Source organism: Vicugna pacos, chromosome 25 (genome assembly GCF_048564905.1).
Source record: "Vicugna pacos chromosome 25, VicPac4, whole genome shotgun sequence".
NCBI lineage: Eukaryota > Metazoa > Chordata > Mammalia > Artiodactyla > Camelidae > Vicugna > Vicugna pacos.
Window position 1 is genome coordinate 17,189,342 of NC_133011.1, and position 15,839 is coordinate 17,205,180.

At 36.1% G+C, this 15,839-nt stretch overlaps 1 long non-coding RNA gene across 2 annotated transcripts in view; it reads right to left on the reverse strand.

Moving 5' to 3' along the window:
- Nucleotides 1–15,839, reverse strand: part of LOC140689113 (uncharacterized) — a 68,060-nt gene that overhangs the window by 46,396 nt on the left and 5,825 nt on the right. Inside the window, exon 1 of one of the 2 annotated variants that reach the window (XR_012063993.1) lies at nt 15,338–15,416. The exons of the other annotated variant lie outside the window; for it this stretch is intronic. This is a non-coding gene — a long non-coding RNA (uncharacterized lncRNA). Of the gene's footprint in view, nt 1–15,337; nt 15,417–15,839 lie in introns of those variants that run through there. 2 annotated transcript variants of the gene reach the window in all.

Sequence of the window (15,839 nt, forward strand, 5' to 3'; positions counted from 1 at the left end):
GAATGAACAAATGGTCAGGAGTAATTGCAAGAGCCCTCAGATTCTAAAGAGTCTATACATTCATATCAAACCAAGAAACTGCTGGAGGTGCATCGACGTGTGGGATTACTGAACTCTGTGTGTCCTCATAATCATATCCATTAAATGGCCGGAATCTGTGGCAGGAGGTGAGAGATTAATGATCTAAAACAATTGGAAACTGGGACTTATATAGTACTCCTGCTGGAATGAGCAGCTACTTCATTAAATATGATAAACATGTTTTAAGCAATAAGTGGCTGAAATTGTTTTTGGTAAAAGTAATAATAAGAATACTAATATTTTATTGACCACAGAGGAAATATTGTACAAATATTAAGATATTTTAATCTGTTAACTGAGGAGTCAAAAGGAAACGCATGAGTATTTACTCTTCTTGAGAATTGGATTCATGATCTTTGAAGTCGGGATGGTAATACTCCTCTTTCAGAGCTATTACAAAGAAACCAGAAATATGCCTAAAAGGCTCCTTAGCACAATAGTTAGTACATTGTTGGAAATAAATACTTATTAGTGTCCTTTAAAAAAATATATAAACAATGAGTATTGAATGAAAGATGTTAACATAGAGAATATTTTTTCAGCTTTGGAAATTAGCTAAGAGCCTTTAGCTTTGACTCTTTAACTGAAGATCCTTTTATAAGCCCCGGGCTCTAAAGCCCTGGACTACCTTATGAATAGTGGGAACTAAAAATAAAACCTTGAAATAAGTGGTCCCCTAGTACCTGTAATTTTTCTTCATTTATGCTTTTGGTTTTGGTAGTTACAGAAAAATAGCTCTTCATGAAACGATCAGGAGTATGAAAAGCAAAGGGTAAACTCTTCAGCTATATTACAACACAAGGAACTTTCATAGTATTTTAAGAAACACAACAGTTGCTTATACAGACAATTGGGATGGAGAAATTCTTATTCTATTATTCACATAACGTTCAAATATGAAGTCAAAATGTAAATATAGAGAACAGATTATCCCTTGCCAGGAATTAAGGATGGGAGGGCTGAAGGGGTGGGTGTGGCTATAAAGGAGTAGCAGGAGGGAGCCGCGTGTTGATGCAATAGCTCAGTATTTTGAGTTTGGTGACTGTTACAGGAGGCTGCACATCTGATAAAACTACACTGAGTTGCACACACAAACACATACACATACACACACAGACAAATGAGTGTATTTATAACTGAAAGAATCTGGATAAATTCCATGGATTGTACCAATTTCCTGGCATTAATACTGTACTGTAATTGTGCAACGTGCATACATAGAGGGATGCTGGGTAAAGGATACCTGTACATTTCTTTGCAACTTCCTACAGGTCTATAATCATTTTAAAATGAAAAGTAAAAAATATGTCACTAGGTAGAATATGCAGGAACATAAACTATTTTCCAAGCATGCAATGAGCACCATATGCATTACCATTTAAAATTTTTACAACATCAATTTGAGTTAAAAACTTACTACTTTCCTTTTTTACAAGTAAGGGAAATGGGATGTTGAACAATAAATAATTTACTGAGAAGCGTATTGCCAAATAGGAGAACCAACATAAGCAGCTCTTTCCATAAAGGCATTAAATGATATTTACCACTAGGAAGCATTAGTGAGGATTTCTTTCAAGGTAATTCTTGTCTGATATGTTTTTATTATATATTAATGAAACATTCTACTAAAATATAGAATGGCTATTAGAGCCTTTGGTCTCAGTAGATCCAAAACTTTGAAAGTAAAGGGTGAATGTGAGTGGAAGGAATATAATTCCCAGTATGGAAATTTGGTGAGCTAGTTAAATGTAGTTTATAATATTTTTAAAAAGTTATACTCAATAAATTTGACAATGTTTTTCTTTTTTAAAATTTTATTGTGGTAAGAACATTTAACATGAGTTCTACCTTCCTAACAGATTTCTAAGTGTACAATAGCTAAGTTGTGGAAACAACCCAAATGCCTGTTAATAAATAAATTTTTAAAAAACTGGTATATTCACACAATGAAATATTATTCTGCCTTAAAAGAAAAGGAAATCCTGCAGTATACAACATGGATGAAACTTGAGGACATTAAGGCTAAGTGAAATAAGCCAATCACAGAAGCACACATTCTAGACAATGTTACATGAGATAATTACTATTGGCTTACAGAGGAAAAAAAATTATTCCTAAATATTTACCCAAAACATAGATTAAAAGATTTTCCTGGAAATAAAAATGGCCTATAAAGGAGGAAAGACTGTCTTAGTTTGTATGCAGTCTAAATGTGGGGTCAGTAGCTAATTTAGCTGTGGGAGATTTTCACTAGTGTCATTTATCTCTCAAAATTTACTGAGCGTGGAATGATGTATGTGAAGTGATAAAAATGACTGGTAATTAAGATTCAACATACGTTTTAATTAATTTTACCAAAAATAAGTCAGCTTTTTAACATACTAAAGTGTAGCCTGGTGAGTGAGGCGGACGAGGTATAGAGGAGGCAGTGTCACGGTTAACTGTGGTCACTGCTAAATGTCCAGGAGTTTCAGTTAAGGTAGAGCCTAGCTTGTCATATTAGTTATCATTTTTTGAACACTTACCAGGTAACACAGCCTATACTAAGTGCTTTCAAGGCATGACTTTGTTTAATCCTCATCCTAACCCTAAGAAGTAGCTGCAATTATCATCTCCGTTTTAGATATGAAGAAACTGAAAGTTATGGACACTGTGAATTGTCCATTGTTACTAATAATCAAAATGCTGGTTGAACTTCTGTAACAAGAACTAGAAAAAGAGAAGTTCAAGACTGATGACAGGGTAGCACCTTGCAGTACCTGGGACTCCACTTGTTCTGTCTTCTTTCTCTATAGAGCAAGGCACAGTGCTAGGCGCCGAGGATATAATGAATAGGTGTGATTTCTACAACCATGGAGTTTATTGTTCGGTTAGGGAGTAAGATAGTACACAGAAGACCATCTTGATTTTTATTTAAATGTTATTCTAATAAAGTCTACAATGAAAAAGTTTAGTGTGTTCATATACTAACGACTTCTACTATCTAAGTTCTTTACAATTTTGATCTATTCTTTACCTTGTTAAAGAATCAGTTTTCTACCCTTGATTTTTTTTTTTTTAATACTCACCCTTATCACTAGTCTTGTTCATAATGTTCAGGTCTCTGTTAGTTTGGCTTAAGGAATAAATATTCTTATTCATTTCCTTTAGAAAATAAAGTACAGCACATTTTTTACTGAGACTGTTACATAATCAATAAACACTCGTTGGGTCTTGATTAAAGACTATAATGTATCTTTAAGCAAAATTTAACTCAATTAAATTCTACATGCTTTCCAAATTCTATATGCATTCCATTTCTCTTAGTAGCATACTCAGACTTACAACTATCAGAAAATATTTTTTTCCCTTTAATCTTTGGAGCTATCCACTAAAATTTATGTTTTTAGCAGGTATCTCCTTAAGAACTAGGATTACCCTCAAAGACTATTGTGAACACTATTCATACTTGTACTTCAGTTTGACAACTACAAATACGTTTTTGTTATGCACTGTAGATTCACTTGGCGTTTTTATACCTTAAGTGCATTTTCCCTAACTGCTACATGCAGTTTCTATGGTTACAGGCTAATTCTATTTCTATTTTTGCCTTTAAGAGACCATGCTGCTAAATATAGAAGCAAAAGCCAAGAACTTAGCCCTAATACTTCTTCTTTGGATTTTGTTTTTAATCTAACAGTTTTCAGTACAAAATTAATTTCAGATTATAAATCTATTAACTATTTTTAAATATAATCCTTTTGTACAGTAAATTCATAGACTTTTTCTCCTCTTTTCTATCCGTCTAGCATAAAGACTGCTTTTGTGGTGGGGGTCTATTTAATCATTCACCAAGATTCCAGTCTCTTGTATAAGACTTGCCAGAAAAACCATCCTTTTAAATTAAAAGCCCAGTGTGACTTTTAATTTTCTTTTTTCTGTGACTCTATTGTTCCCTATTTTGAAAAGAAAAAAAATTAAAACCTCACATTTTTCTTCATTAGAGTCCTTCTAATCCCAATTATTCCTTTCCCAAATAATTTGAAGCTACTGTCTAATGGACAAAATTCCAGTTGCTGATGATTAAAGCAAACAAAAATACTATAGCTCCTGCTTTAGCAAGGCCTATAATTCAGATAAATAACATAAGAGTGAGCCAAATCAGTGTGATAGGATCCCATTTGACAAGACATGATCAGTGAGGCTGGAGGTCATTGTGGAAAGCTTTCCAGAGCTAGTGGGATGGAAATACCTTTCATAATTATTTCAAAGCTGCTGGTAGCTGGATGTGGCAGACTCATAATAGGGTGCCTTTAATACTTAAAACTGCATCTGGCCACATGCAGAGTTGATGGCCAAGGGAGGACAGATTGCTGCTAACAAGCTATAATTTTAGTTAAAGGGAGAGAAACTGGAAAGTTGCTTTCCCAAACTAGCTGCCTACTTTCTTCAATCCTAGTGACTTATTCCTTGTCCTAAAGACATGACATCACTTTAGTATCAAATATACATATGTATATATGAATGATACTAGATCTCTTTGATACTGTATCATTGTTTGTTGATTCAATAATATTGAGTACTTGTTCTGTCCTGGACGTTCTTCTATGTGTCAGGGAAACAAAAACATACATTTTTAGTTACTTATGTATTGTTTCCCATCATGTGCAAAGCAGAGGTTATAATTCTTGTCTTTTATACTTTATACAACTATTATAACTTCCACATGAGACAGTTTAGTGTCACCTAAAGATTTCCGTTTTTTGGTAGTATTTCCATGCAACCTGTACTACTGCTTTTAAAAGTTTATCATAAATCACTGTATTTCAGTAAGAAACCATATCATTCAGTTATATTAAAGAGCTACTAGTTACAGTTTTCTAATATGTATTATACCAAATATATACTATTCTTTGTGATTTTTAAGCTTTAATAACTTCCAAAGGGTAAATACTACAAACTGACTAAAAAATCATTTTAAACTGTTTAAGTTCCTTTTATACTTATTTGGTTTTGTTAATTTTCAATAATGAATTTTTAAATGTTATTGTGGTAAAATATATTTAAGATAAAATATGCCATTTCAACCTTTATTTAGTATACAATTGAGTGCCATTTATTATACCCACAATGTTGTGCTGCTGTCATCACAATTTCTGAAACCCTTCCAGCACTCCAGACAGAAACTCGTACCTATTAAGCAGCAACTCCCCATTTCTCCACCCCTTTTGAATCTGTTTTTAGGGGGAAAGATTTCAGTCTTCCACCACTGAGACTGATGTTACTTTTGAGTGTAAATGCCCTTTAATCATGTTGAAGAAGTTTCCTTCTAGTCCTAGTTTTTTTAGTGTTTTTAATCATGAAAAAGTAACGGAGTTTGTCAAATGCCTTTTCTGTATCTATTGAGATGGTCACATGGCTGCTTTTCTTTATTGTATGAATTACATTGATTGATTTTTCTTATGTTGAACCACGCCTCCCCCCACTCCCCACATTTCTTGGATAAACCCCACTTGGTCAAGTTGTATGATCTTTTTAATACGTTGTTGGATTTGGTTTGCTAACAATTTGTCCAGGATTCTTACATTTGTTTTCATAAGAGATTCTGGTCTGTGTTTTCTTTTCTTGCGATATCCTTATTTGGCTTCAGTATCAGTATCAAGGTAATGCTGGCTTCAAAGAATGAGTTAGAAAGTGTTTCTTTTTTTATTTATAGGAGGACGTTGACAAGGATTGGTATTAGTTATTAAATCTTTGCTAGAATTCACCAGTGAAACCATCTGGTCCTGGACATTACCTGGCCCTGAACTTTTCTTTGTTGGGAGGTTTTTGAGTACTTATTCAATATCTTTACTGGTGATAGATCTATTAGGGTTTTCTATTTCTTCTTGAGTCAATTTAAATAATTTGTGTTTCCAGAAATCTTTCCATTTTATTTAGGTTATCTACTTTTTGGGCATACAACTGTTCATAGCATTCGCTCGTATTCCTTTTTATTTCTGTAATATCAGTAGTTTATCCTCACTTTTATTTCTGATTTTAGTTATTCTTGTCTTCTCTCTTTTTTGTCAGTCTACAGTTTTGCCAGAAATGTAAGAAAATCTAAGACATATTAAATTTTCCAATGGATGGCTGTAAAATTCTGAGTAAGGGAATGTTGCTGGTATTTAGTAAAATGGAATCAGTACAGATAAGAAATATTCTAAAAAGTAATGATAAGGAATATGACAAAGAATATATATAATACTATATATATATTAAATGGACTCACTATGCTGTACACCAGAAACTAACACAACATTGTAAATCCACCATACTTCAATAAAAAATGTGAAGATTTGGGAAGCATAATTTTAGAAGAATCATTAATACTATGCAAATGATTAACAGTCATGATTTTCATACTCTCTCAGTCCCATGACTCTAGTTGCAGAATAAAAAAAATGACTTAGGAAAAACGGAGAAGTTTAAGATGGCACAGTTCCCAATAAGATTTCTTAGGAAATATTTAGAAAAAAATGTAGACTTTATGTGTTACTTGGACCCAAAAGTCTGGGTGACCATATAAGCAAGAGACTCTCAGTGTATGAATTCACAGTAATTCCCTATCAGCTTTTTCAAAGACGTACCTGCCATATAGATGAACCACGACAATCTTTGTATATTAGTTCTTAAGTTGTTACGTCTTCATAGCAGAATGAGATCAGTTAGTTCAAAAACCCTCTGCTGTCAAAATTTTACACATACAATTGCTTAAAACACAGCTCTTATCAGAAGCCTTTTGGCCATTGTGGACGGCCTGATTTGCATACCTAGAGAACCATTCCCACCATCTACTCGCCATAGATTAGAGAGACCCTCAGGCTGTAAAGACTCAGACTCCTGCTGTGCTTCTGCGCCTTCTGACCCTGATACTCCACATCACGTTTCTGAGCAACCTCTGTGTAGACACATTAAAACCGCCATCTGATCCCTGTTACCTCTAGGGGTTTTTCTTGCTCTCCTCATCTGGATGGTGTCCCTTTCCTCGCACTATAACCTCCTGACAGACTCTTGCTGTGAGAGACTTAACCTGCATGCAAACCTGTCAAGAGTGTCACTCAGATAAACTTGTGTGTGCTACTGCCTCTGCATCATTATATCTTCTCCTTGATCAGCCCAAATCCCACGAATCCCCTGTGGTACCATCTGTTAGACAGGAGTGGACCCAGTCCTATTTTCACTGTAACAAGTATACAATTCAAAACCAAAACAGAAGCTGATTTGGATTTTTTTATGTAGAAACAGCACGTGCAAAAGTCTTGTCACAAGAAAGTGCTTGGCCCTTTTGAGGGGCTGAGATGTGGCTAATGTACCCGGAATATAATGTATGAGGTAGAGAGTAGCACACAATGAAGTTGGAGAGGTTGGCGAGGCCAGATTGTTGAAGGTCTAATAAATCATGACAAAGCGGTGGCGTTTTTATTCCACTTACAATAGGAAACCTCTGAAGATTTTACTTAGGGGAATGACAAAAACTAATGATGTCATAGTAATCTTTTAATGATGAATTTCAAAGAGGCAGAATAAAAATTTTATTTAGCCCATAAACTGAACCAAGGAAAAACATGCATAGAAAAATGAGTTGGTGAGGAAAAAAAAGATAAGGAAAAAAAACCCTTGTCTTTTCTTTAAACTTTTCCATTAGTCTGGCTGATACGAGGAGAATAAGGAGAAGGTAAAGCATGGAACAGGACAATGTGTTACCAGGCACAGCATTAACCACAGGGAGAAGCAGGCAGCTTGGACTGGATGGTTGTAGTGAGCACGGAGACACAGCCAGGACTTGAGATCCATGATGCAGACAGAGACAACAGATTTGCTGGTGGTTTACATGGTGGATTTTATGAAGAAAGTTTCTGATCTGGGCAACAATGTGGGCGGTGTTGCCATGTTCAAAAATGAGAAAGAATGTGGAAACTACATGTTTTAGTTAGTTCTGTTTTGAATGTGTTAGGGTATGGTGCCTTTGAAACATCCAAGTAGTGATACTAAGAAGTTAGCTAAATGTAAGAACTGGTGATCAGAGTATATAGAAATGAGCCTTGAAGGTCAGTTCCAAAGGAGAGTAAAATTAGAATTTTAGGTGGATAGATAAGTAGATAAGGCATGAAAAATAGTTATGATCTTATTGTGAAATTATTCAATTCTAAGATAAAAAGTTGAAACGTCTATTGGAAGGTGATGGGGAGTTACTGAATGTTTTGTGCAGGAACAACCTTATAAGAGCAGTGGTTAATGAATATTAATCTGGCAGTAGTAAGCTGGGTAGATTGAAAGAGAAAGCTGAAGTGAGGGGTATGAAATATAAAGTAGTTTCATCATTATCAAATTATCAGTGGTTTTTAAAAAGTGTCACCCAGTGCGTGTGAGAGTAAAGTGAAATGCTATGACTGCTGAGAATGAATATTGCTCCATAGTTTTTGGGAAGTAACTTACTAAAAAAAAAGGATCATGTATAAGCTCATTCTATTTGTCTCCGAAATATCAGTTCAAGGAATTTAGATTATGGTGAATAAAAAGGTTCATAGAATCCTCAAATATAGGAAAATTCCTACACACAATCACAGCAGTACTCTTTAGATTATAAAAACAGAATGTTTAAATAAATTCTAGTATGTTTATGTGAAATAACATTATGAAACCATTGAAACAGTGTATATGCAGTTATTTAATGATGAGGGAAATACCATAATTAGGTTGCTAAGTAAAACTGCAGATTATATAATTAAAAACTAAAATCTAAACTATGTGAAACAGTCACAGAAAATGGTATAGTGAGATTAACAATGCCTTCTTTTCACTTTTTAAATTTTCCATTGTTCAAATAATGACCATAAAGAAGGATAAAAAAGACACTACCAAAAAGGAAAAGCAATTGTAGACATTTAGAGTTAAAGTAGTAAAGGGATGAATCAGTGTGTTGGTCCAAATGTAACAAAAGAGGAAACATGCATAGGAATCATCATTATGGTTCCCAGTGTTTACTGAGTACTTAATCTGGCCAACATCTTTGTGAAACATTTTAAATACACTGTCCTATTTAATTATCACAGTAAATTTAATTGATTAAAGCCAATATTATACCCATTTTACAGATAAGGGAGTTTTGTTAACTTGCAACAGGCCCATTTTAATAAGCTGACATGCCAAAATTCAGACTTATCTCTGTGTAACTCAGAACCGCTGTGCAATAATCTATGCAGCTCTGAAAAAGGGGATGGTTGAGGTGACAGGGATAGATAAGATCACTAAGAGAGAAGAGAAGAAAATCTTGTGGAAGGATCACAATTCAAGCTAGGAGAAATAAGGAATCCATTGTTAGTGCAAGTTTGCTTGGAACCCGATATCCCCTGACCCCCAGTGTGGGTGTTTTGCTGGAGTCAGATCATCCACTTAGCATCTCTGACACATTCCCTTTAGCACCAACTCCATTCCTTCTTCTCCTGTGCTTTCCTCTTTCTGACACACATCTACTCTGTGAAGCCAGCTGAATTCTAACACTCCTCCTCTCCTGCACACTGAAGATTTCCCAGAAAACTGCACATCGCTCTCAGCTTTGCTCAGTGTTCTTATGAGGCTGTGATGTGGAGTTAATAGTCTAGACAACTCTAGCTTAGGTGTATATCAATTCTAATATTACTGAGAAGTTAACCTGGGATTCAACCAGTTTATGAAATGGAAATGCAAAATCTGCTTGTATAAATAATGGAGGCTCTTCAGGACCCTAGTGTACAATTGCTACGAAGGAGCCAGAGCAAAAAAAAAAAAAAAAAGAAAGAAAAAAAAGTATTTTCTTGTGATATAATTATTATCTGATGAACTGAAAAGGAAAGACACTAACAGTTAACAAAGTGCATTGATCTACAAATATTTCAGTCAGTCCGGGACACTCTATGCTGCATTAACTTTGGCACAGAAGGCAGAATCAATTTTACCTTTCTGGGTTTTCACACTCTATTGTTTTGGGACATGTTTTTTCAGATTATGCTCCTCTCTAGCTTTACTGTCTTCAGAGTGGATACCCTGAATAGCAGAAGGTAGAAAACATTGTTCAGAAGTCACTGATCTGTGATACTCAGAGCGTTATATTCATCATTGGCTAGCCATTACATAAGGGTCATTACACAGGGTCATCTAAAATCTTAATCAATAATGCAAAGTCTCTCATAGCCAAGATTTGCATGTGAGGGCAGAATTAATTGCTCCAGGTGTCATTTATTGATCTTACATTGTATGAGGCAGACACGTCCATTTTTATTATCTGCTTAATTGAAAAGCAAAACTGCTAATAATTAATAAAGTTCATTGATTTCCAAATCTTTCAAAAGCTGGTGATTATGTGACAAAGGTAATCTTTAATTTCCAAACCTTCTTCTGCTGTTAATTAGGTTTGAATAAACAAGAAGAGGATTAGTAAACCTGAGTGGATAACAAGCTTTAGCTTTGCCAGAGATACGTGTACATTTTTGTGGATGTAATTTTTGAGTGTTAAAGACATGATCTATCATAAAAGTGGGGACAATGACATAAAGAATATTTAAAAACACAACATGATATTTATAAAATTCTTTAACATCTTTCTTATGTATGAGTTTTTCTTCTTTTTTCTCTCTGTTGTAAAACATCTGAAACCTTAACAAGAAAAAAAATTATCATCCTTGGTTGTTTGACTGATGTTATTTAATACTTTCACATTTTTAACCACTCATTTGGTGATTTCAGAAGCAAAAGGATGCCATTTAGTGGCACATAGGGATGAATGTGCTTGTTTTTAATGTAATGTATTCAGAATAAAGTAGAACGGCTCTCCTTGATATGGGGAACAGTATCATGGGGCCAAGAAAAAATGAATTCAGATCTCAGGACAGTTCTTATAAAAGTACCAATTATCTGAATTTTCCAGCTAACATTATTTCCAAGTTTAAGAAGAAAAACTCATTTATTTTAGGAGACCAAGGTTAAAATTCCATCACTGCTGTTGAGTTATCTTGTGAATTAACTTGATCACTTAGTCTGTGCTTCAAACTCTTATTCTGTGTCTTAGTCATGTCTGGGAAAAAAAAAGTGGTTGAACTGGACCAAGGTCAGCACGTATATGGAGGAGAGTGCATCAGTCTTGCCACAGCTCGCCATGGAATGTCATTATTTCTCTCCAAAACAAGAGCAAGTATCACAGCTTCCTCAGTACAAATACTCTTGGCAGCCTTAATGTCAACCAGAGCTGGCACCTATGCTGAAAGCTGTATAATTATTCGGAATACATTTACTAATGTCTTTCCTGGGTCTAAAATTCTGTATTTTTGCTCAAAGTTTGCCTCTATGTTATAACTATTCAATAGTTGTATCTTAAGATTTTTGGCTGTGTATTTATTACTTCTACTAGGATTCTTGAGTAACTGGGTCTTTCAATACATAAACATTTAGGGCTTGAAGGATATTTTTCACCCTTTTAATTAAAGAACAATTTGAACTATCTCACTGATTTTGAGATACGGGTTTTCTCTCTGATTCATTTAATGCTAAATCTGTCACTGGAGTAAATCTGGTATTCTTTTGGGAAATACAGTTCACTAAATATAATTTGCTTTGCCCTTCAATTTTAAGAATTCACTACTTGCAATCTTTCTGGTTAATATTTGACCTCTCCTAACTTCATAGATTTACCCTATGAGAGTTGCCCGGACTATCCTGACAGGTACTGGAGGTACCAAAACTACAGGTTTGCTAGAACTGCTGTACCAAATTACCTCGACCTTCATGCATTAAAACAACACAAATTAATTTTCTTACAGGGCTGGAAGGCAGAAGTCCAGAATTAATTTCAATGGGCCTAAGTCAAGGTGTCAGAGGGCTGTGGTTCCTGGGCAGGCCTGAGAGAAGAATCCGCTGCCTTGGCTTTTCCAGCTCCAGCAGCTGCATTCTTTGCATTCCTCGTCTTGTGGCCGCTTCCTCCATCTTCAAAGCCAGTGTTATGATATCTTCACAGCTCTCTCTCTCTGCTGAGGTCATCTCGTGATCTTTTCTTTTTGCTCTCAGTTTTCCTCTTATAAGGAATATCTCTCTTTGTTTTCATCTTACAAAGATGCTTGATTGTATTTAACCGCCCCCCTCCACCCCACCGGGTAACCCAGGATACTGTCTGCATCTCAGTTTCCTCAATTCAGTCATATCTGTGAAGCCTCTTTCACAGGTAACATTCACAAGTTCCAGGAATTAGGATCCAGATGTCGCTTTGGGGGCCATTATTTCAGTTTATCACATATGACACAGGGAGACATAGTTTATAATATTGAAAACTAAGAAAAACAAATATTTCTCATGATTCATGAATACCTTCATGGTATCTCACGTTTTGAGGAAAAAATGCCATGACTTTTCTAGTTACATACAACTAAAACTGCAATGGAACTACTGTCTTTTTGTTAGTTAAAAAAACTTTTCTTTTAGTATTATGATGTAATTGTACTAAGTCACATTTGTAACCTGAATCTCTTTGTGACTAAAATTATGTGATTTTTAGGAGAATCCTAGCTGCATTTAGAGGCATAGTCTATGCCTATGTACATGATCATATCAGAATATTCCCCCCATATTATGGTATGTTTTTCTTACATGTACTATTTTGCCAGAGGGGGAATTTTCAGCCACGGAAAATATGATGTAAAATTTAGTTGTCCATTTAACAATTATCTGTTGAACATCTATGTGTCAGGCACTGTTCTTAGAACTGTTGCTGTGTGTATAAACTAAATAGTCAAAATTCCCTGCTGGTTTTTTGTGGGGGAGGGTGCAAATTATGCTCAGAGACTGAGACTGTCTTAGCCAATAGTTTACTTAATATAGATTCACTGCAGGAATTTCACAAGCCAACATGCAGGGTAATGCCTCTTAATAAGCCAATGAAGAAAAACATACTTCAAACAAATGATGGATGAATTACACTATTGTCCATGCAAGGGGACATAAAAGGAATAAAGTCCAGATTTAGTTGAGGTGTACCTTTGAGACAGGATGGAAGGGGGCAGGGCACAGCCACTCAAGGAAAGCTACAGCAATTAACATCAAAATGGTGAAAGATTCAACCCCCAGTAGGCCTTGAGGCTCAGGATGATGAGAGATTTAACTTCTAGTGGATCTTGAGCTTCATTACACACCCATTGTAATATATTAGCATGGTGAATAACACGCCCACGGGCACCATGGCAGTCCCAAGGCTAGCCACGAAAGGTCGAAGAGTGGGAAATGGCCAACTTCCTGGGAATCCCAGCCCCTTCCCCAGGCTACTTAGACTTCCACTTATTAGCATATGAAGCCACCAAGCCCATAAAAACCAGAAACACTGCACCTCGAGGCTGCCTCTCTCTCTCCCTCTTCGAGAAGACTGCCCGCATTCTGTCTATGGAATGTGTAACCTACTTGTAATCTGAGAACCCAACCCCCACACCTCGAGGCCTTTCTCTTGCCTTTCAATGTGTCTCTCTGAATAAATCTATCTTCATTCTACTGTGGCTCACTCTTGAATTCTTTCCTGCACAAAGCCAAGGACCCACTCTTAGCGGGGCACATCCCAGGGGCTCAACTGAGACCTGGGACACAGCCCTCCACACACCCCACATCCGTTTAACTGCATCACTTTTTCTACGAATTTTGGGTTCTTCAGGGTGTCAACTTAGCCGATGGTGAGATGATGTCCAGCTGCCAGTTCAAAAATAAAAGTGCCTTGTTGCTGGAGCATGTTGCTGAGCAACAAAGGAGGTGGTGTTGACTGAAGGCTGATCTCCGTGGGAGGGACGCGGGGGCCACTACCTGATTTGTTATTGCTGCCAATAAAGAAGTTGCCTTTATCACAGCAAGAACTAATGTCCCAAGTTGCTTGGAGAGCAAGATCAGCTAAGGGTAAATTTACCCAGATGGAAACTCTTGGATATTCTTCACAAACTCTTGGAATTTCCTTGCCTTAGCTGCTTCTCCACATGTTCTTATCTAGAAGCCCTCAGCCAGGCCCCTCAGCAGCTGAGCTCTGAGAGCTTCTCAGTGACAACAGATGGGATGATGACATCCTGATACAGCTTCCTTCATTCTCGTATCAAAATAACTTTACTTCTAAAAAGAACTTTTTTTTTTTTTGGTTTTGCCATAAAGAAGTGTATTAAAACAACCTGACCTGTCATAAACCAGTGGATTTGAAATCATATCAAACTAGTACAGAACACCTGCCCTCATGATGCTTGCTTTCTATCTGGGGGAGCCTGAAATATAATAATAGTATTCTGCTGTTCTGGGGAATCATGAAAATCAACCTTTTCATTAGCATAAAACTTGAAAACAAGAAAAATTTGACTGTTAGATTTTCCTCTGATGTATCCCCACCCTTTCCTTCTTTCTTTATCAACTCTCCAGAAACATTTCCCACACATGTGGGCACTTTGATTACAGAAACCTCTCAACTGCTCTACACCTCCGGAACAGGGCAGCACCACAAGCCTGAATAGTTTCAGCCTGTTCACTTTATCAATAACCTACTTGATAAGCATGGTTTCCAAAAGGCATCTGAAATTCTGAACAATATGCTATGATTTCAATATGTGCTAATGTGAAGGAAAAGCCGGGCTAGTCTAACAAGATAACTCATAAGTCTAGGAATGTGAAGGAGAGGCTGGGCTGGGCTAACAAGATAACTCACAAATCTAAGTATCGGAATACTGATCTGAGTTCTGCTGGACGAACTTGTAAATCTAAGTTAATTAGTGTTGGTTTGCTGTTCATGTTTTTTTGCTAGCCAGCTGGGTTTTCAAAGATATATATCTGGCTTTGGAATGTTGGTTTGCTGCCTCCCTGCCTCCACTTTTGTGATAATGATGCTGCTAAAGCTGTTCCATGCCTATTGGCTAAATACCCCAAGCTTGTATTTTACCTATAAAATCTCATGCGCACATCTTGCAGGTGCTCAGAGCTTCGGAGCAGAAGCCCCTCTGAGCCCGCTGGCGTAATACATCTGAGTACTCCAACCCTCCGAGTGGTGCTTGTTTCTTGGCTGGCCTGTTGTTTCCGAAACACTAACAAATGGAATATAATCCTTTGCTATCTTCTAGGCAGTTTGCTGTGTCCGCCTACATCACTACCTTTGGAAAACATGTGCTCCCCGCCCCAAATAGCGGGCCATTATTTTAACAACTTGAGTGTGAGTGTTTGCCCCCAGGCACACAGTGTTTGAGGTTGTCAAAATGGTACTTACTGAAATTTGATGAGGTTAGAGATCAGTAGCATTGTAATGTGGACCCTCAGGTGATTGAGAAATGGACTTTGACCATGTGAATTTCTTCTCATCTTAAGTTCTTTTTTAAAAAAATAAGAATTGGAGAGCTATAAATAAATTCAAAGACGAATACATCATTTTTTGAGGAGCTAAAATGTTCCCTAAAATATATTCTTTTCTTGTATAAAATTGGTTTACAGATTCAACAGAAATTATTTTTTTAACATACTAATTATCATACATATTAGAATGTCAATTAGGACATAATTACCTTTGGGGATAAATTTCATTTAACTAATGCAAATATTTGATGATCCCTTTTTAATATCCTGGAAGTTCAAATTAATTATCACGGACACTAAGTTAAAAGCTTTATAAATGTTTACCTGGGATGGAAAGGATATTTCTAGATTATCAAACACTGAGAAATAAATCAATTTTAACTTGTGTAACTCTCTGAAGGTTACATTGCATTTGGTGA